The 23,744-nt window shown below is 39.6% G+C and overlaps 1 protein-coding gene across 7 annotated transcripts in view; it reads right to left on the reverse strand.

Annotated features, from left to right (window-relative positions):
* LPP (LIM domain containing preferred translocation partner in lipoma) overlaps window positions 1-23,744 on the reverse strand; it is a 653,489-nt gene that overhangs the window by 24,634 nt on the left and 605,111 nt on the right. The gene's annotated exons all lie outside the window — the stretch shown is intronic.

The raw sequence follows: 23,744 nt of genomic DNA on the forward strand, positions 1-23,744 counted from the left end.
GAGGCTCTAGTTTTAAGAAGTGAATTAAAAAAGTTAATTTATCTGGCATTAAAAATATGCTGAGCTTTAAAAATACATACCCCCCCTTGAAAGGGATATCATTTATGGAGTCAGGACTCAGGAAGATTGATAAAATCAGCTGTTAACTTTCCATCCTTTCCTAGAGTCCCATGCTGTCTTACCAAACAACCTTGATTAACATGTAATATGCTATATTCCAACCGAGATGTCTGGGCTGACTCACTGAGTTCACAATCTAGAATAAACCTGGGGTGGGGATCTGATTAGAAAGATGCAAACTGGAAGGGATGTGGAAATTAAGGAGTAATTGCCCTCTTACCATAAGAACCTTTAAATGGCTATGAGGCAAGAAGTGCCTGTGGATAGTTAACTAGTGTGCTGATGTCTTAACTACAGCAATGGCTTCTGACGGGCTTCCTTATTTGCATCTCTCTTCTTCTGTCATACTTCCCCATCCCCAAAGTGACTTCCAGTTTCCTTCCCAAAACACAGATGTGACCAAATAACTTTCCTGCTATCAAAAACTTATATGGCTCCACAATGTGAATGAGCTAGTTCCTTACCTGACATCATTCAACCTCCCTCTCTAGGCTCAGATTCCCCTAAAGACTTGGACTGCTTACTCTTGTTCAAAGCTATGAGAAACTTCCATACTTCTGTGCATTGGCCAATGCCTGGAATGAATTGCAATTTGCCATTCTGACCTTTCAAGGTAGAGGTCAGAAGGCAACTCTACAGTGAAGCATTCCTCGATGCCCTCAGTTGGAATAAATTGTTTCTTTCTCTCTAACATTATTTGTGCATAAGTCTATTTCCTCTACTAGACTGTACTTTCTTTAAGGGCAGGGACTATGTCTTAAGAATGTATTTCTCTGTCCCATACTATATCTGACATACCACCTGGAATAAAAATAAGCCCAGGATGAATGTGTGCAAAAAGAATGAATGAAAGAATATTGTTTACATCCTACCCTGGCAGCACATTGCTGGCCCAACAACCCTGCCTCTGGAACCTATCCCAAGATGAATTGGTAAATCCATCATCGTGCGCTCCCCAAAGCTGCGGTTGCCGGCGGTTCTGAAATTGCTTAGTACGCCTCTGGTCACAGTCTAAACTCATGGAAACTATTAACCTATTTTTTTCCCCCATTTTGAAGTGGTGAAATTAAAATAGCAGAAGAACATAAGATGAGAGTCTGGTGATGACGATGGTCTGGACAATGAGGGCCCTGCTTCTTTTCTACCCTGGTGATCTGAGCTAATGTGGCTGGAAACTGTCTTCTCAGGGCTTGTGTTTTGCTTCTCTGTGGGTTTTACTTTTTTTTTTTTTTGAGCCAGCCCTGTAATGGAGTTGAACAAACCAGAAAATGCTTGACCAGAAAATGTTTTTGTTTGCATTGAGGCTTGGCTGCAAGATTCAGCCCATTTACTCAAACCAGCAGCAGCAACATATAAGCTTGAGTCAGTTTCTAAGGAAAGACTTTATGGTCTACAGAAGCATCATGCAAGGACAGGTAATCTGAACATTTCCACTACAAAGGAAAAATAGTGTAAAATATGCTTAAAGTGAGTCTATTGTAAAATGCCCCCAAAACAGAAAATAAAGTTTCCAAGAATGCAGCTGACTGGAAGCTTAGGCTAGCAAATGGTGGAGGAAGATATATTAACCTTCTCTAGCCAGCTCCCTTTACTGTACTCTTCTCCTTTCAGTTTCCAGTTGGACCACTAGGACCCTTAGACATATCTTCTCTTAGAAAAAAGACAGACTTACAATGTCAGGAAGGAAGGCCCTGGGATTTTCTCTAGTCCAGGTCTCCGATTTCACAGGTGAGAAAATGGACCTGGAGCACTGATACAGTGCTGAGGACCTGAGTCATGGAGTTCACTAGGGGCAGAGGTGGGACTACCCCAGGTTCCTGACTCACAATAATTCATAGAGGGATCTGACGAATTTATTATGTAACCATAGAGAGGGAAAGTTGGTAGAGGAAGAATATGAACTGTCCTTCTGGCTTTGTCAACATCCACTGGATGACTCTGAGTAAGTAATTTCTTCTGTGTAGACCTCAGTTTTCTCATTTGTACAATAACGATAAATTTCAACTCCGCAATTTTATTACTCTGTGATATATCAGTGTAAACAACAGTAGGAAAAGGCCAATGTTTCCACTACTAGAGCTATATTAAAAACAACTGGGTAACCCCTCTTCTGAGCCTTGAAAGGAGGGTTCATGTGCCAGAAACCTGGACTACAGAACCTTTACAATGTCTTCTCACTTGCAGTTCCAGAAATTGCTAATGGTGGAATTTCAAGCACCAGAGATGATCTTTGTGTCTTCTTACAGCTTATTTTCAAGCTAGATGAAAAGATGCACTCTTCAGATAAACATGAAGCTTTTTTTAAAGTAGGTTAAAATGAAATGGTTAATAAATAAAATAGTTTATAAGAAAATAAAAAAGAGAAATAAGTTTTAAAGCAAATAAGTGGAAGAAGGATGTCTCTAAGTATATCTACTCTACTCAAATTACATCTTGTACGTGGAGTAGGCGTGCCCTGTTTGATAGATGGGGAGGCAGGAGGAGGGAAGAGCACACTCCAGCAGAAGAACTTTCAAAACCAGTAGTGTGCTTTGTAACCTCGTTTTCGTCCATCTCTACTGCTCTCACCCTGCCACACTGAGCTCTCTGCCACATCTTTGACAAACTATGTTCTTTTACAAGGCCAGACTACTCACATCCTTTTCTGCTTAGAAAATATCTACTCACTCTTCAAAGTTAAGCTAAATGTTCACCTCTTCTGCAAAGTCTTTCCTAATTTTTCCTCTGCTATACTCCAAACAAAATTAGTAATTTCTTCCACTCTCGTAAGATTGTATGATGCTTCTCCTATGACACTAACTAGAAAGTACTTGATTTAATGGTTTATGTCAACCTCCACAACCAAACTGTGACCATCCCTCTTTCCCAACATGGAGCCATAGTCATAGGTTGAGTTTCCTAGGAAACAGATTTGCATGCAGGAAGTTATTGAAGAGTGTCTTTGAGGTCCATACATGTGGGAGAGTGCAGAAAGTTCCTGGGCAGAGGGAGGAGTTGAACTATGATGCAGTTACAACAAAAGCTTTTAATGGTTCCACAAAGTGTGGAGTTGGGATGGCCCTGCAGAGTGGTCCTTCCTTGAAGCTCGGGGAGAGGGCCTTTATCTCCCTGCACATACCAGTCAATGGACACCAGCTGCTCCCAAGAAGGAGGAGTGATCTTGAGTGAAGAGGTTCCCTTCAGTTGAAAGTAATTACCAGAGAGGGACTCAGCTAGGAACTCCTGGCAGCTAGAGGAATGAGAGCTTCAGTCCTGAAGGGAGATCTGGGCTGTGCACTGCAGCATCCATGACAGTAACCATCCTTGCCCAGGGCCTACATAGTCCATGAAACACAGTAGGCAAGATAACCAGTTGTGAAACCCCTTATAGCTTAAGCTGATTGAAGAGTCTAGATTTTATTCTTTTCTTAAAATTCTAGGTACTGTTTGACGATTTTTTAGGACTTTTAGAAAACATTTTAGGAGTTACTCCAATGAAAGTATGGTTAAAGGAAGATAGAGTGGCAGGAAAAACATGAAATTAGTCACTTGCTAAAAGACACAGCTCATAAACTTTTCTGAAATGATGGCAATACAATTGTGATTAAAACCAAAAAGTTAAGTGAAAATAAAAATAAAAGCACAAACAAATCTTGTACACAAAACTTCCAAATGTACCTGTTTTTAAATTAGAGATACAATCTGGTTGTATCCTTTCTATCCTAGGATATTGTATAAATAACTTCTCTAATTCACAGGCAGAAGAGCTGGAAGAATCATCTGAATATAAATGAAGCATCTAGGTAACATAAGTTTTAACTACTAGTTAGATGAGAAAGAACATAGTATTTCTAAAATTTATATATTGCATAGGTATATACGTGTTTAAGGTTGAGTATTTTAAATCAAGAGACATAAGTATTTGCAGATTCAGGGAACTATAAAGTGTTGCCATTTAGAAATGTTAAAATTTTCATTTCATAAAATTAAAATGTGATCTTATCTTCAGTCTTCATTGTTTTCTTTTTTAGGTACAAAAGCAATATTGAAACAGGAAAGACTCTTGGAAAGATAAGAGTGACATCTTATGTTTTAGATGCAGTTTTGGTCTTGTTGGGATAAGAATAGAAAGAAAAATAGGAGAGTTAGAAAGTATTAGACTTCAAAGAGTCTTTAGAGATTACTCTAGTTCAGGAGTTTTCAGCTCCCTTCACTTGCCTCCCTCTCCCATAATCCTTTTACTGGGGAAACAATTCATCAAGGAAGCACAGCCAAAAGAGCCACAAACCACTTCTGGATGAAGGGCATGAAAGGATGGAGCCTGTGGGGGAATCCACATCGCACAGTTTAAAAACCATGATTCTAACCCAATTACCAGATTCAAGAAACTAAGGTACAGAGAGAGAAAACAGCTCGTGGCAGATGTGGAGTTAGAATTTAGGTTTCCTAATTCTCCACCCAGTGGAGAATTTCTCTGCTATATCATACTATACCTATTCCATATTTCAGTAGACACACTCCATTTGCAAATATAAGCCATTCACGCTGACCACCTGCAAGTTAAACGCATATAAATAGAGAAAACATGTTGAGATCTTAAGACACTTTGTCTACTGTCAATTTCATTGGCTCCCACAGGATAAGACAGAAAACTCATTGTTGGATTCCCAGCATCTCTCTAACAGTGTCCTTGCATAAAATAGGTGTTCCATAAATATTGGTTAGATGATGAATTAATAAACTCTGGATAAGTACTTTACATAAAATAAAATTATTCTATTTAACCATGCAAAACAATTCTCTAATTCAGAGCTTCTCAACTGGCAGGCTAAGACACAGTGTGACTCAAGCGGTTCCCGGTGTACCACATTTGGACGGGCAGGAAGGGGCCAGAGGTTTCCATAGCCCCTGGGTGGTCACCGTGGGCCTGGAGAAGCCTCATCCACTTACTCCACTGTGCTGAATGCATGCCATCAGTTTCCACATGAATCATGATGTAAAAAGGGTTGGGAAGCACAGCTCAAGTGTAGGTGTTCCCCACGGAATAGGAATATGGTACAGTAAAAAGAGAACAAGGCTATGATTCAGCAAACCTTCATTGAAATGCCAGTGCCAAATAATTATATTACCTAGCTTAATTTTAGAAGACAAACTGATTCTTGATTCTGGTAATCAAGAAGGCTTCCCAAATGATGGCACTACCTTGGGGTTTCCTTTGTAGATGAAGACATCATCTTACCTTGGTAAGTCTCCTAATGAGCCTGCATTACAAAAGGTCCCAACAGCTCTGCCTCCCAGTGAAGCAAGCATTTCTCAGTAAAAGTTTTCTTGCACTTTCCAGGTGTCCTTCACCTACGTCTCTATCTTTATCTATACCTGTATCTGTCTCTACGTCTATATGTAACATGTGTTTCAAGCAGACTGAAAGTAATAACAGTAAGCCTAGAGTTATCCCATCTCTAAGACTATGATTTTCTCATCCAAATTAAAATTCCTACTTTACGGATGAGAATTCTAATTTTTCAAGATAGGAAAATGTTGGAGTCAATTTATCAGATGGCATCAAACCCTTAAAATATATTTTCTTTTGATGTTATGACCTACAAAAGAAGACAGCTATGAAACACACAACTGAAAATTCAGTAAGAGTACTTTCTTGTTTTTTATTCACTTCTGCTAACATTTTTGAGCACAACCCTTTGCATCCAAGGCCTATATTGCACTAGTGTTCTTATAAACCCCCTTGAAAGGAACTTTTCATATGCTTTTCTAATGAGCTGAGCTGCCTCCCCACTAGCATTGCAGAAAGTCTAAAGACTAGAACCAAGTGTTCAGCATTTTGGTAGGTACAGAGGACAAGAGAAAAGACAAAGACCCCATCCCTGCCTCAGAGGTTCCCAGCGTGGTGAGAGAAGTAGACACTTCTAGAGATAACTGACCAGAGGCAACGGGCACAACAAATTGCTGTTATAGAGGCTTGAATAATGTGTGATGGGAACACGGAGAATTAAGTAATTACTTCTGAAGGTGAGGGAGCAGGCAATGTGATGGTGGCATATGATTCTGGGAACCTATTCTAGATGGGATTTGAATTAGCTCTTGAAAACAAAACACATTAGAACTCTCTTTGGAATTAATGCTATAACAAGGGTCTTCATTATCTAAGTCCCAGATGTGCCTACATTGAAACAAAATTCATTTCTTAGGAAGAATATTGTAACAAAATCAGTGTGTTGGGCAGCATTGAAGAAGAATAATTCAACTTTGCCAGAGATGAACATTTATGTGTCATATTAACACAAAACACATGTAGGACTATTAACACAGAATTTAGAAAAAAAATTCTCACAAGATTTTCTGTTTATATTTGCACTAAATAAACTGGAATTAAAATTAAGGAATATATCCTAAAACCACAAGGAAAAAAGCCAACAGAAAGGATAAAAAGATCAGGACAATTAGGTCACTTTATTCAATTTTGCCATGAGCCACAAATGACACTCTTCACTAAATAAATAATGCCCTGTTGTTTATTCTGAAGCACTTGGGTTGGGATTATGATCTGAGCTTTATTAAATTAAAAAAAAAAACCCATTAAAGGACATTTAGTTTGTCTATACCTTAGGGCCCAGAGAGGTGCTATTTTACCTTAAAATGTGCAACCTTTGTGGTACCCTAGTTCTTCCAAAACACTTCTCTTGAATGTCTCCTAACCCTTGAGAAATATGATGGTGTTGGGGGGCTGTATGAGCGTGTCAAACCTTCAGGCCAGGAGCAAAATGAAAAGATTACAACTCCATTGAGACTATTGTGAGAGGGGGAAAAAAAGAATAGAATTCTTTTCCTTCCAAGCCCAGTCAGATCATGGATTTGCCTTTACAACATCTTCAAGGTACAGTCTGTTGGGACTTGTTAACCAGGAACCAGAGCAGAGTCGGTCATATACAGTGAGAGAATTAGTGATAGATTCAAGAAACTTGGGTTTGAAAGTCTAGGCAATTTTCTTGACCTCTCTGGCCTTTGGTTTCCTCATCTACCAAACAAGATTGGAAATGTCTACAGTGTGTTGTTGTGAACACTAAATGAGATCACATATATGAAAGCAAGTACTCTGGGTCTGGCTGTATAATAAATGTTAGTGTTGGGTAATTCTTACAAATTCTAAGGGGGGTAGGGCAGATATTTAATTAACTTGGCATTCTTTGATCATTTCATTGAATTACTATATTCAAGCACTACATTTTTAATTTTTTCCTTCATCATGGATTTTCCTACGTTTTAGAGCTCTACTTTGGTCTTTTAATGGATTATTTAAGTGTATGATACTCTGGGACAACTGAATAAAGTCATAATATAAAATGGGCTTCTGGATTCCTAAGAGATTGCCCCCCTTGCTTCTCTGAGAATTTTGTGGGAAAGCTGTTCTTACTTCTAAGTAAGCATTATCATACCTCAAACTCATACATTTCTCAGTTCTTTCTAAAAATAATTTACATTATTTTATACTCTCAAAACAAAAACTGACAGCTTGCCCTGGAGAGTCTTCAGAGTTTACTAAGTGTACACAAATGGGACCTCATTTAATCTCCACAACAATCTGTTAGAGTAAGGAGAAGATAAGAATTCTAATCCCCATTACATGCCACAGGACTACAGATGTGGTCAGGATTTGAATCCATGTCTTCTAAGTCCAAAGACAAAACTGTCTCCTTCACTCTATCCTCCAATTAACAAGTTTCTCCATATCTTTCCATCTGGTTCCACATAATGGCAATTACACTGAATGCAGTTATTAATCTTTAGCAAACTGCTGTGCCACAGGCTTTCACAAACATATAGTTTGCTTGAACTTGAAAAAATTACCAAAATCATCTTGTCCAACTCACTCCTCTTATATACAAGGACACCGCATTCAGGAAAGTCGATTGCCTAATGTTGTAAACTAGTGAAAGAACTGAGTTCAGGATAGAGATGCCCTGGTTTCTATATGGGGATCTTCCCCAAACCCCACAATAGATCCTTTTTGGAATACCAAAACTTCTCTTTGGTGTTCTAGTCCTTGTTAACAGTAAGAATGTGACAGCTAATGCTCATTAGTTATTGACATAATTATTTACATCACCAATGAAAAATTATTAGGCTGATTATACTACATCACTTGGGTTTTTGCCACTGTCAAAACAAGGCTGTTGCACACTTATAAATATGAAGGCCCTTTGGCCAAGAACTCTGAGGAGCTGAGCCTTTCCTCAGCCTCATGGTATGATGCCTCAGGTCCCACTTTCATAATTCCTGCTACCAGTAACTTGTAAACAGGGGTCGTTAATAGACACTCAGACCAGTCCACTCAGGCCGTCACTTTTCAGAGTAGCTGGAATTTCACAGCATTTTGAACAAAATTTCATAATCTGAGTGCCAATTGTCTCCTCTGTAGAATGGGATACTAATTATTCTGCCCTGTCTACCTCCCAGAGTTGTGAGAAATAAATGAGATAATAAATGTAAGATGCACTCCTTAAGAATGTAAAGAGATGGAAAGAGATTGTTAAAAAGTTCTTTTCTCTGGGCAAAATTATTGTTCCATGTGAGGACTGACCCCAACTCTTGGTTCTTCAGTCTTTGACTAATCAACTGAGCCTACTTTCCATTACTCTTATTACTAGAGAAGCAGACAATATGAGATGTACACATAGATACCTACAATCCTATGATATTAAGTTTGGGAAAATGTAGTGGTTTTCTTCTTTTGTTTTTGTTGTTTTCTTTCCAACATATATTTTTTTCTTATTATATTTTCCTTTAGTTTACATAACTGGGACACCTAATAAGTGATGGAGGAGTTACATAGCACGTATTTAAGTTGCATACAGAGAAGTCTCATGGAACATATAGTTTGCTGTGGATATACTTGGCAGGGTCCCCAACTAAGCCCCTGATGCCGGTGCCTGTGAGGCACCATTTTGACAATTCTCAATCATGTTATTTTCAATATAGAGTGGACAGGAAGCCCCAATGGGGAAAATGACTTATCTTTGGGCCACAATGCTAATCTTAGCACTATTGGAAACTATAATTGTTGAAACAGATGTTTTTGGAGACCCTGCATGGTACAGTGACAAAGAGGAATGACCCTAAGCCAAGGGCCGTGCTCTAGTCTTGGGAAGGCTGGTCACTGGCATTTGCTTCTCTTGGCCTAAATCCCTTCACCTATAAAATAAGAGACTGAAGTTAATAGACCTCTTGGTCCTTTGAAGCTCTGTGATTGATTTGCAGACTGAACAAAAGTTTCAATAGGGCAGGGCTCTTGGTCTTGTTCACTACTTCATCCTCAGTTTACTGAACAATGCTTGGCACATAAAAGGAACTCAATAAATATTTTATTAAGTAGGTGAATGAATGATTGAGAATGAATACTGCAAAGAGTCATCCAATAGCACCTACTCCCATAGACATACCCAAAATTTCATCACCATCCCAGATGGCCTTCCATCACCAGCCTTTTTAAGCTGTCTCCTCTCCTGAGCCAGATTCTATCTCATTACCCTGTTACTTTCTGCACAGACATTATCATTATCAGATATCACTTCGTGCATTATTTGCTGACGTGCTTGTTACTTATCTCCCCATCAGTCTGTTTGAGACACTACTGCATTCACAGCCTCTGGAACAGTGCTTAATTTGGCACTTGACAAGTATTTGTTGAATGAAAAAAGTAAATGACATTAAACAAAGTTCTCTTCAAACTCTTGTGTTCTTTGATTCTATCTCAGCAAGAGTATATTTCTCCAAAAAATTAGTGCTACAAATTTTGCTAATATAAATGATCTGAAGTTAATTGCTCCACATAGTAGGTAGGACAATGCTCTTTCTACTTGTAGTATTTGTCTATAAGTAACTGATCCATCCAGGGGCAAAATCTAAAACTGAGTAAGCAATGATGTTTTCACCTTTGTGTATAGATAGGAATGACTGCCTGCCTGCACATTTCAGATCAGAATCAAATCCATTATGAATCATCCATTAGAATCAAGATCTGCAAGCAGAGACTAGAAATGTTCCCAGTACCATTCTGCTCATGTGTCGGTTCCCTTCAGAGTTGCCTGAAACTCAGCTCTGCCAACGTGTTTATTTTCTACCTGGGTTTATGAATTGCAATTACTTCCTAAATTATGACAAGGTACAAGTGGTCTGAGCCAAACAACCAGGGTCACGGGAGGTCTCCTTGTACTCCTGGGGATGATAGAAAAGCTTTTTTGAACCAAACTTGATCTTCTTTCAGAGGAAAGGGTAAACTTTAAGCCTCTAACTCCTGGGAGTGGCAAAGAGAACAGCCAGAGGGCCATGAGCTAACTTCCATTCTCTGGAGATCAGTGGAACAGATTTGGCAATGATTTGGCTTCTGTGGAAAACAAGCCCTTCTAATTATACTTCTGCCAGTGGAAGACAAAAGACAGCACCACAGCTTAGAAAGACCGTAATGACATGCCAATATCATGGCTGCAACTGTGTAGTTTCCTTCTGAGCAGAGCACTGTTGACACGTACGTCAAACACTCAGCTCTGGAACCCATTCACGAGAATGTGACCTTCTGAGGAGCACAAAGGGAAGCTGGTGAAGTGATTTGCTTCCCTTAAACTGTATCTTGGCTGTACTAGTTTCTGACACTAGAAAGAAGATAATTCCATGTTTTGGTCCTCTCTCCACCCCCACCGTGTCAAACATGGTTAACATTAAGTAGGTATGAAAGGCACAGACGATGAGTACAGGGTTTTCCATTCTGTAACTGTTGAAAGACAAAGGGGACAGAACATACAGATGTTTTCTCTTTGCTGCTGCAAAAGGGTGGCGGACTAACTCTTTCGGTATCTCTGGAATGCAAATTTTCTTTCACAGTTTAGCAGTCTTTTTTGGATTTCAGCACAGTGAACTAACACTTTCCTGGATTCCAAGACCTCCAGAGAACCAGATGGATGAGAGGAATTGGGAAAAAAGAACCCACGCTCCTTGAAAAAGGTATGAATTTCTCACTCAGCATCTAGCCAAAAGCTCTGAAAATTACAAGAGCGAAATCACTCGGTTTGTTCAAATGCATGCCATCCTAGAGTTGTTTGCGGTGGGGGAAAAAAAATCTAAAGTGATTTGATGGTTTAGAGTCTGCGTTCAGTTTCAGCTAGGAAGCAAACTTTCACAGAGACGATATGTTTACTATCAAAGGCAGGAGAGAATGTAGATGGAAGAGATTACACAAGAGGCTCATTCTCTATGCTGGTGCTCTAAAGCCAGGGACTGCTCCCCAGTGCTAAACTTTTTAACTTGACACTCAAGGCCCTTCAGGATATTGTCTTACCTCCCCTTTCCAGGCACCACTCCCACCATTCCCCCAATGCACTCTTCACTCCTGTCAACCCAAACTTTTTAAGACTTCCCGCTGCTTGTTCTTGCCTGCTTTTACATCTACTCTTGTCTCTGCCTTGGAAATTTTTCTTAACAAGTTAGATGGCTCAACTTTTAGGACATGTGAGTGTTACCTCTTTTATTAAGCATTTCCCCAGCCTTCTGTTCTTTCACAGCACTGTTCATACATTCATTATAGCAAGGACCCCGTGTATCGTGTTTGTACGCTATGGGAAATGCTATGACAAAGTGCACTTTCCAAAGCTGACGACACCAACACATATCTCATCCCACACAGTCTTCTTCCAATGTGATCCTGACAGTCCACCTGGAAGAGGTGAGGGCCTGGGAGGACATTCGTAATTGCCTGGACAATGGAATGTTGGTAGAAGTGATGCTATATGACTCCTGGATGCCATTCATAAAATGTGATATGGTTTTCTCTTGAGACACATATCTTTGAAGCCTTGAGTTGCCACGTTAGAGTTGGGCTATCATGAAGGTGCCAAGCTGGAGAGACTGCAGGCAGATTGAGGGAGATGCCTGAAGAATCCCAGTTGTTCCAGAACAGCTGTTCATGTATTCCCAGCCCAGGCACCAGACATGTAGGTGAAGTCTTTGAGAGATCTCAGACCCAGAAATCTCATGAGGGACCCCAACCAGAATTGCTTAGTTGAGATGCTATCAAATTCCTGACCCACCAATCTGATTCTTCTTTTCATAAATCATTCTTTTCAGCCACTAAGTTTTGGAGGGGTTAGGCATGTAGCCCATAGTAACTGAAATATAGGCACAGCTTCCATATTTGACTAGGAGATCTTCAAAGGCAAGGAATTAAAAAATATATATGTTTCTAGCACTGAAGAGTGGGAATGAAATACAGAAGAGGTTGTTTGTTGAATAAATGCTCGAATGAATGAATGAATATTAACTTTTGGACATAGCTGCATAAAATTAATGCATTTTAACGTCATGAGGCTAGTTAGCTTTATTTAGCTAGGGTATTTTGAGCAACAATAATGCCCAAATGATATGAATGCAAAATAGACCTTTCTCCTTCATACAGGGGGCAATGTAGCTTTCAAATTCTGCAAGCTATTGTTATTCCAAGTAAAAAACATGAGAATAAATTGATACAGGAATATATGTATAATTCCTTTTCTCCAAAAGTATTCAGTACTATTCTTAACATCTTTACAGGTGAAAAGACAAAAGCTTTCTTTCATTGCGGGCATCAGTTAATAAAGGCAAATTGTCTATTTAATTGTACAAAGAAATTAAGGAGTTAGAATTTTACATAGAATTAAAGAGTAACATCAGAGTGAGGATGATCTTAGGGTCATCTGGCCCAGTCAATCTGATCTGTAAATTCCCTCTATGACATCCCCAGTTAGTCAGTCAGTGCTTGTGCAGCCCCTAGGACTGCCTGCAACATATCCAATCAGAGCAGACTTTCTTGGAAGGTGTGCATTCTACTGGTAGGTCTAATTGTTAAAACATTCTTTATTTTGATTTAAATGCCTTCTACCTCATTAGCCTTACGTCTGTCCTCTAAGGACAAATTTCTTGCCTTTTCTATGTAACAGCCCTAAAGAGCATTGAAAATATTGTTCCCTGCTTAGTCTTCTCTTTATTGGGATAAACACTTAGATTCCTTCAACAATTCCTTATGAGACATGACTTCTGTCATCTTATCCTCCTGATCATCCTCCTCTGCAGAAGTTCTAGTTTGTCAGATTCCCTTCAATGTGTGGTGCCCAGAAATGAACACATAATTTTAGGAGCTACTGCTACCTCTGTTCTGCACACTCCTCTTTATGAGAGCAGCCAAAGAGTGTATTTACTTTTCTGTGCTCCTAGGTATTACTATTGATCTTGGGGTCAAATTCTCTCCCCTCAAGTCTTTTTTTTTTTTTTAAATGAACATCTGTCAAATTAAATGACCCTCTTATGGACTTGTATAGTGAATTTTTTAAGCTAAGAAAAGGATTTGACTTTTGTCTCTCTTAGATTTTATCTTGTCGGATTTGGGTCATTCTTCCAGATAATTGAGAATTTTCACAATATTAGTGACCATATTTTGCATATTACAATTCCTCTCATCCTTTACCTCAAACCAGGAAGTTCAGGTCAGATAAATTTCAAGAGCTACAATTTTGCTACTGTTGAAAGATGTTTGCCATCAGAGTCAGCATCAACTCTCCTTTTCCTACATCCCATCAGGCATCAAGACCTATTAATTTTCCCCACTAAATATTTTAATTCCATCCATTATTCTCTATCTCTATTATATTATTCCATCATCTCTCACCTAGGTAATCACAGTAGCCTCCTAACTGGCCTCTTAGCCTCTCCATTTTTCTCTTCTCCAGTCTTCCACCATATTGATCTGCCTACAACACAACAGCACATCAGACTCATCAGAAAATTGTAAAAAGTAAATATTCTTGGGTTACCCCCAGACCTATGTAATCATAATCTCTGGGGTTGGGGCTCAGGAATCACAACTTTAAGAAAGTTCTGTGGTTGTGCCAGAGCTTCTTCATCCAGATTGGCTAGCATTTGAATTTTTATAAAGCAAAAAAGAGCAAAACTATGCAACCAAATGAATTTACTATAGGTATCTGGAGAATAGTTTTGTCAAGGATTTCGATTCCTTTCAATTACTTTCTGGAAACCTAGGTCATCTTAGGGTTGGAGGAAACCTAAGGAAGGAAGGAGAAAGGAGATGGGAATTGACATTTCCAGCACTAGATACCTATTGGGTACCAAGCACTGTGCTGGGCTCATTCACACATAGTGTCCCATTTAATCCTTAAAATAATGTCAGTATGATAATTTTATCACTATTTTAGAGAAGAAGAAACTGAAGTTTAGATTTTTGATTTATATGCACCCAAAGTCACAAATTGGCACATAGGAATTAAACATGGGTCTGCCTGACTCCTATCTACAAGGTCTAGGGATTAATAAATACAAAAATTTCATAAGCAAAGGAGAAACACTGCATCTTGTACGGATGTATAAAATGATGAATTTGCACATATTCAAAGTGGTCTTATAGGCTTTAATTAAAGATCATACTTCTATGAGAAAAATCTATAGTGTAATAGAAATAGCCTTCGACTGGAAGTCAGGAAACAATACTAGTCCTGCCATGCCACTGATTTGCTGTGGGACGCCTTGATGGCTGTTTTCCTATAGCTGCTCTTCCCCTCTTTCTTTAGAACTTCCAAATTTTAGCTGGGTACACAGCTGCCCAGAACAAATATATTTTTCAGACTTCCCTACAGCTAAATTTGGCCATGAGACTGAGTTCTGGCCAAAGGGTTGAAGGTGGAATGGAAATGTCCTCAGAGAGAAAGGGGACAACCTCATCCACTGGAATGCAGGAGCAGCCATCTTGGATCACTCAATAGAAGCCACAAGCTGAGCATGGCAGAGAAACGCAGCAGGAGACTGGGTCCTTGCCTACCACTTCCTGGATCTCCTACTTTCTTCGGTGAAAGAGAAATGAACATTGTCTCATTTCACCGCTATTACTGTTTTCTGTCACTTCACTTGAACCTAATATACTTGCTTTGTGATTCAAGTCCAGTTATTCTCCTTCTCTGTGCCTCAGTTTTCTTATTCATATAACAAAGAGGCTGGACTAGATGACATTAAGGTCCATTTCAGGTCTCACATTCTCTATGATTGAATGACATGCCATTAGGAAAAGATTATGAATTGAAATCAGGATCTCAAAGAGAGATCCACACTCCCATGTTCACTCCAGCACTATTCACAATAGGCAACATATGGAAAGAACCCAAGTGTCCCTTGACAGATGAATGAAAAAAGAGAACGTGGTATATACAAACAATGGCATATTACATAGCCTTAAAAAAGAAGGAAATCCTGTTGTTCACAACAACATAGATGAACCTGGAGGATATTAAGCTAAGTGAAATAAGTCAGTCACAGAAGGACAAATACTGTGATTCCTCTTACATGAGATATCTAAAATAGTCAAATTCATAGAAGCAGAGAATACAACAGCGGTTGCCAGGAGCTGGGGGGAGAGGGAAATGGGGAGCTATTTTTCAATGGGTATAAAGCTTCAGTTAGGCCACATGAGTAAGTTCTAGAGATCTGCTGTACAACACAGTGCTTATAGTCAACAATACGGTATTGTACACTTTGAAATTTGTTAGGAGGGTAGACCTTATGTTAAGTGTTCTTACCACAAAAAACAAAAACAAAACAAAACAAAAAACCCAAAGGGACACAAGGAAACTCTGGGAGGTGCTGGATATATCTATTACCTTGATTGTGGTGATGGTGTCCTGGGTGTTTGCATATGTTCAACTCATCAAACTGAACACATTAAATATGTATAGTTCTTTGTATATCAATTACATCTCAGTAAAGCTGTTAAATAAAATAAATAAATAAACCAGAAACTTCCTTCTTCCAGCAGCTTGGCTGACCTGCTAGTGACTGGTCTCAAAATCTGTAAGTATGCTAGATCAGTATCAGTAGAAGCTACAGGAAGAGAGAGGGATCCATCCTGTCCAGATTGCCAGTATGAACAGCTATCAAGGAAGCACCTATCACTGGATATTCCAGTGATATTCCGGTCAGCTCAGCCCCACCTAGAAGCTCATGAGACAAAGCTTGAGGCTTTGATAGTATCCACAAGTCTCAACTCAAAGCTTGTTCTGCCTATATCACCCCACGGTGGAGACAGGTGTGGGAATTAGATAAGATTATAAATCTTAAATGATTAATTGTAATCATGCCCATGGAATTTCTTGGGATGGTGAATAACATTTTATGATCTATGATCATGAACATTTATGACTTGTTTATTTGCAAACACTCCCCATCAGGGCCAGGACTATGATAAAGCAACTAAGGTACTCAGGGAGCAAAATTTAAGGAGGCGCCCACTTTCAGGATCCTGCAAGTTCCTTAGCATGTCCTTCAGTTTGGTTCCTCAGGAGCCTCATTTCCTAGCCCTGTTTCATCTTTTGTATTAACTATTTTTTTCTCCCAAAGAAATTCTACCTAATGGCTATGACTCATTTTAAATCTGCATTTTAACATTACCCATTTATTTCACATCAACTGAACTAACGACTGTTTCTGCTGTTCCCATTGTGAAATATCATTCACAGTTACAAGCCCATTCTAGGCATTTCATACATCCTCATTGCCTTACATGTTTTCCTGGTTTCAAGAACAGATATTTGCTGACAACTTGTTAGAGTTCAAGATAAAGCATATGAAACAGACAATGAAAAGAAAGTATACAATTGCTCAGGTCATAATGATAAGCTTTCATCCTTTAGCACAGTACTTTCTAACCAACTAGGCTACTAACCTACAAGTATATTTTCAACAGTCTTATCATTATTTTCCAAAGCATTGAACTACAAAGGGCCACACTGAATATACTGCCATCTTTCGAAAGCTTTCTCTTCTGATTTTATGGTAATCCTACCCACTTATCATCCGAAATAAAAACTCAAGAGTCTTCTTTGACTTCTCCATCTCTTTCATCCCTTACACATCTAAGGAATCAACCAATCCATCCTTGCCCGCCTCTCCATCCCCACGGCTTGCACCCTAGTTCAGGTTCTCATCATTCCTGGCAGTACAGCTGCAACATCATTCATCAGCAATCTTTCTGACACCAGATTTGCTTTATTCCAGAAGTCTCATACTCAAATGGAAGATTCTGAAAAACAGCATCAAGGAGTGACATGCTTTGTGTGTAAGTAATAAACAGTGGGAGCACTGTGGCAAACTGCAGAATGCATGCCCCACCCAAAGGTGGAAGGTAATTCTCAGTTCTAGTTGATTGTTGCCAGGCAGAAATTGAGAACTCCACTTTTCAGCAGAAGCCGGAAATCTAGATTCTCCCAAATTTTAAGTTTCAAACTAGTTTAAATAATTTAAGAATCATTTGAATATCAAACAAAATACATTTGAAGATATCTGGTGTGAAAGCAGCCAGTGTGTGACCTCTGCCCTACTCTAGTTGATCACTCTGTCAGACCTTATTTCTAAAACAGAGACAGCATCAGATCTCTGCCTTGCCTGGAAGCCATAAAAATATCCCCCTATGCCTATAGGAGAAATCCAACTCCTTGGCAGTCTAGTAAGAATGTTCACAACTCTGTGGATACACAACCATTCCTCTTATGCACCCTATATTCCAGCCAATTCAAATTGCTGGTATTTCCCTGACTACGTCCTATACTTTCTCCCTTGATGTCTCTCTTCACATTACTCTTCCCACTTCATCTCTCACTGGCCAACTCCAGACTCCAGCTATTTTTGGCCTCTTCTCTGACACCTGCCCTGAGTGAGTCCCTCTCAGGCAGGACTCATTGCTACCTCTTTCTTCATCCATGAAACTTTTGCTGGTGTCCTCTTGCGGCATTTGTTACACTGTGTTCCGGTTTTGTGCGCATGTCTGTCTCTTCCACCCTGTTTTGAGCTCCTTGACAAGGGACCAAGTCTTACTCACCTTTTGCATCCCCTAGCACAGTGTCTGGTACGAAACAGTAGGCATGCAGTAAGTGTTCCTTGACTAGTGGACAATTAAATGAAAGCACAAATTCCAAAAAGCTTTTAAGTTGATTTTGTTGAGGTTAACAGTGTGAATCCTCATCTGGTTTAGGTGAAACTACACTTCTTAGAGGAAAGCTGGGTTTAGAGGACAAAGGAAATAGCCTGGATGTTTGCGCAGCAATTATAACCATTTTCCTTACTCGAGGTAAGCAATAATAATACACATGTAGCATCTTTCTTGGTTGAGTTCTCAGCCCATGGCAGATAGGATTTCCTTCACCTTGTGTGTGTATCAATTTGCTTCAAGTTCACAGAGTCAATGTTTGGCAGAAACAATAGACATGAGAGCTCTCAATTTCCACGTCAGTGCTCTGAGTTCCAGAGCATACTGTCTCCATCATCAGTGTTCTCCTTGTCAAGGGTACACGGCATATACATCAGAGGAAGTTTATGAAAGAAGTTGGCTGCAAGACCCGCTTAAATATGCTTCTCATTCACTCACGTTCCATCAAGGAGAACACATCACAGATACTCCAAACAGTTACCTGGAGAGAGGACCATTCCAAAATTCTAGATAAATAATGTGTTTCTTGCAAGTGAAAATTCACTTCATGGTATGAATTTCTTGGTAACTCACTAATCCTCCCTCAAGCCCACTGAATTTTTTATTTCTCAAGATTTTTGCCATCCTCCCCCACACTTTCTAGTGACAGGGGGATGACTTCCGGGTTCTGAGGCTATCTCAGCCTCACTGTACAATCAGGAGACACATCCCCCCATACAGAGGTCTCATGTCTGCAATGCAGCACAGAGTGCGGTCACTTAATAACACTCTGATTATGTCCCTCTGGGTCCTTCACTGGAAAACAGCAGGCACCACGCCTTTAAAATATGATTTTTGGGGTCTAATTACAGTTTGGTAAGATATAAGGCAATAGAGAAAGGCCTCAGACTCAGTGAGTATGAAAATAAAGTTTACGCTTCATTTTGGAAGTTCCAAAGTTAGAGTTTAAAACTTGGGACTTTAATTTTGATGTTACAATGAGAAGCAGCAGAAGTGACAACCCCAAAGTAATTGCATTACCACCTTTATTGGGTTCATATCCTATGTGACATGGATTTTATATGTATTATCCAAGATCCTCAAAACAACCTTGAAAAATAGACATCATTATTCCCAATTTACAGATAAGAACACTAAGGCTGAAAGAGGTTAAATGATTTTCCCAGTGTTATTAATTGGCATGTAGCTGGGTCAAGATGCAAAAATTAGCCTTTTTGATTCTGAAAGTCCACACTTTTTCCAGCCCACTGTACTGCAAAGAACATATCCAAGGAGATGGATAATAAAAATGATACATACTTCCCAAATCCATTTTTGCTTAGAGATGGAATTTTGAATTTTCCACTATATATGGATAAATATACTAACCTCTAAACTCCCTTGGTATCCAAAATAATTATCTTATTGACTAAAGAGAAGCTGGAAAAATATCCTCCTTCACTGTTCAACTCCCTGCAGTTTATTTCATACTAGGGACAGATACTATTTCTTAAAGCATAACAGAGTTTGTCTTTAAAATAAAAATTCATAGAAAGCCTTTCCCATAGGGAGTTGGATTGTGTTTTGAATGCCGTTTTTCAATGAATTCTGAAGAGAAGAAGAGGAAATATTAATAAGTTGAGTTTTAAAGTAAAATTGACATTGCCAAATGAATAATATTAGCCAAAGACTAGTTGAAATATAGGTAGGCCAATGCTTTGACCATCTGGTGCCTAAACTCAGATCACGCAACTATTACACATCAGGAGGAATGCACATAAGGCAATAGTTTAGAAGCTACCATCAGAGACAACGGTTAAACACAGGAGGGAGACAGAAAGAACAAATACATAATGTAGTTTTGAAGTATGATAAGAAATATCATATCTCTGATTAGCTTTGCAAATTAATAGTATTCTAAGAAGTTGACAGAGAGGTGAAAATTCTTTTTATTTTTTGTGAGGAAGATTCACCATGAGCTAACATCCACTGCCAATCCTCCTCTTTTTTTGCTTGAGGAAGATTAGCCCTGAGCTGTCATCTGTGCTGATCTTCCTCTATTTTATATGTGGGATGCTGCCACAGCATGGCTGATGAGTGGAGTAGGTCCACGCCCAGGATCTGAACCTGCAAACCTTGGGGCACCAAAGTGGAGTGCGTGGAGCTTTAACCACGTGGCCATGGGGTCAGCCCAAGAGGTGAAAATTTAAGATCTAACACTTTTTAGGGAAGTCTTTCTTTAGACAATACTTCTTCTCTATGCTCCAAATCTAGAAAAGGGAAGTGTGGGATGTGGGAGAAGAATAGGGACCAGAGATATTTTCTCAAATAATCTGATGCTTTGGATACTTCAACATAGAGAGGCAAATGAGTGAAATCCCAGGATTCACTGAGAAGGATGAGATATTCAGAGCCCAGAGGAGGGATTTACAAAGGACCATAGGATGCCTGAGACGAAAGAGCTGGGGGATTAACCAGTCCAACCAGACCATTTTACTGGTGAGAAATTGCAGCCTGGTGATGAAGTGGCCAGTTACACTGCTGAGTGGAGTCAGAGCTGCTGTTTGAACCCAGGTCTCTTGGCTTTCAGACCAGTGTTCTTCTCACTTCCACAAGACACTAGTGGAAACAATGGGGTAATACACGGCTATCACGAGAAGTCAAGGTGTATGCCTAATAGTTCAGGTTGGTGTCAGGGCCCTTTGTGACAAATACTTGAGGCCCTTGGGACTGAAGAGAAGAGGGATTTGGCCCAAAGACTCAATACTTATTTCTCCATGTTTTCCACTTATATAAATTCAAGACCAAATCAAAAACGAGGAGAATGGATAAACGAGTTTGGGGGTATAGTCATACAACAGAATAGTGCTCAATAACAAAAAGGAAAAGATCGCTTATACAACAGAGTAGATGAATGGATGAATCCCCCCAAACTGCATGTTGAATGAAAGAAGCCAGATACAAAAATAAATATGGTATGACTCTACTTACCTGAATTCAAAGAACAGACAGAAATAATTTACAGTGACAGGAGTCAGAAAGTAGCTGCCTCCGAGGGTGGCAGGTGGGAACTGGTTAGAAAGAGTCATGAGGAAAATTTGTAGGGTGATATATACAATTGTCAAATCTCCTCAGGAGTTTAGAGGCCTCACCAGAGATGCTCAGGATCTAAGCATTTTATTGCATGTAAATTATGTCTCATTTAAAAATGAGAAAAAAGAAGAAAGCATATTAATAAGTGATATTATAAATAAATATATTACAATATGCTAATATGTAATGGATAAAATATAAATAAAATAAATAAATAAATACAAGGAAAAACATTAACTTTATACCTCATTTAACATGACGAATGTCTTAGATAGGCAAGGGTTTAACTCTCAAACGCAAAAGAACAATCTAGGGGCCGGTCCAGTGGTGCAGTGGTTAAGTTCGCATGCTCCGCTTCAGTGGCCCGGGGTGCGCCCGTTCGGATCCCGGGTGTGGACATGGCATCGCTTGGCAAGCCATGCTGTGGTAGGCGCCCCACATATAAAGTAGAGGAAGATGGGTATGGATGTTAGCTCAGGGCCAGTCTTCCTCAGCAAAAAGAGGAGGATTGGCCGTAGTTAGCTCAGGGCTAATCTTCCTCAAAAAAAGAAAAAACCAAAAAATCCAAAATTATGTTTTTTTCTTTTTTAAGGAAGGACATCATTAGAAAGGGATGCTCTATTTCTTTGCTGCCTTAAATAGCTCCTATTCATAACTTAACCTTTTTTTCATAATGAGATCTGTAGCTCTTTCAATCATCTCTTTCAATCAACCCTTTACAGAGAAAAGTTAAAGAACAATTTTAGAGGAGGAAGGGATATTTGAAATCATCTGGTTCAAGCATATAACCGGGTAGTTGAGAAATCAGATTCAGAAAGGGCAGGTGACTTTACTGGAAGAGGCAGGACTAGTAGTTAGTTTTCTAAGGTTTCAGGATGAGCAGTTTTCAGTGTACCACACTGTCCCACAGCCTTGGGAGATGCCTTAAAGCTAGCCCACATTTAGACATCCAACTTTATAGAGCACTATCACTGAGAACACTAAAAGCATTAAGGTACAGATTACAGAGATTGTTTTTCTAAAGTGTCTTCATGTGGCTGACAAAAAGAATCCACAAAGATTGTGACTCATGAACACATTTTATCACTGGGCTGGTCTTAATGAAGGATCATATAACCATAGTCCTGGTGCTCTCCTAAATCCCCTGACAGGTCAGGGACAGTCTGATGACCCCACAGCCCACAGCAACCTCTGCATTGGGACCTGAGAGGAAGAAAAGCAAATCCCCAACAGAGCACCCTGGATGCCTGCCACATCAGAGAGGTACACCTTTGCACAAACTGAGCCTGAGCTTGCTCTGGAGGCCGGAGGGAGCCAGAAACAAGGCTGGACGGGGACAAGAATGGTACTGCATTTCAGAACAGGCCGGGAGAGAAGTATGGTTCATGGCATTTCATATCATGGGCAAGTCACTTCGCTATACTTTCCTCATGTATAAAATGAGGATAATATCTCTTTGTGGGATTGAGAAAACTCAATGACACAGTGGAAGTCCAAGTCCAGCCCTCTACAAATCCATGGATTCACTGTGGTAAGAGGTGACAGAATGTTTTCCCCTCGCCTTGAGAATAGCAATATGGCTTCCTTCCCCATGGTCAATATCTGGTCCTTTAGGTCTGAGGAAGATGTGGTGGATGCAGTTCAAACTCAGCCTCAAGTGACTCCAACTATCCCCTGAATTTACACATACCGGTTCCCAAACAGATAAGGGGTGCAACAAAGATCTGAACTACCACTCCCTGCCCCCACCAACAGCTGGAAAAAAGAAGAAGGCAACCTTGAGTTTCCGAGAATATGAAGGAATAAGAAAACACAGGGCTGGGAAAAACTACCTCTGTCTAGTGTTAAATCTTTATGTCCTTGGGTATTCTAGGAACTAGGACTGGAACAATACCAATTACCCTAAATTAAGTTGATTGGTTGGTGCATTTTTCTCATATCTTACATGTAAAGGAGACATTTATAATTTACTAGTTGTGGATACTAAAACTCAAGTTCAGAAAAGTACATATCCTCGATGGGCTGTATAACACTGAAGTGGTGAAAGTGGGTTTACACTCAGGCCTATCTGATTCAACCTGATGGCTTCTCCTCCTCTCTCTTGCTGTTTCCTCAAATAAATTACCCTTTTAGCAGATGTGTTCGCCCAGTCTTGGCAATGATTACCACATTTACTGCTCGTCTTAGAAGAGATGTGCAAAATGTTTGCTGGAATCTTGGGGGCTCTAACTATAGAGTAAACATCAGTTATCCTTGTCGACCTCATAAGGGAGTTCTGGGCCCTGAAATCTAACCTAGAGTAACAATCAACACTTGCAGATGGCTCTTAGATATTTAGATAAGACTCTATTAAAAGCACTAATAAATCCATCTCCCTGTTTATACACCAGACTGTCTGCCAGTTTCAGAGTTTAAAGCAGCCTTGTATAGGCCAAATGCCTTTCCCTACTGGTAGGTGCAGTCAGAGGCCTCTTTTTCCTAGAGAATTTTAGGTAAAGGAAGGAATCCTCTTTGGTGATTCTTATCAAGTTGTGAGAAGATAGACGTGTAG

The sequence above is a fragment of the Equus quagga genome, chromosome 4 (genome assembly GCF_021613505.1).
Source record: "Equus quagga isolate Etosha38 chromosome 4, UCLA_HA_Equagga_1.0, whole genome shotgun sequence".
Lineage (NCBI taxonomy): Eukaryota > Metazoa > Chordata > Mammalia > Perissodactyla > Equidae > Equus > Equus quagga.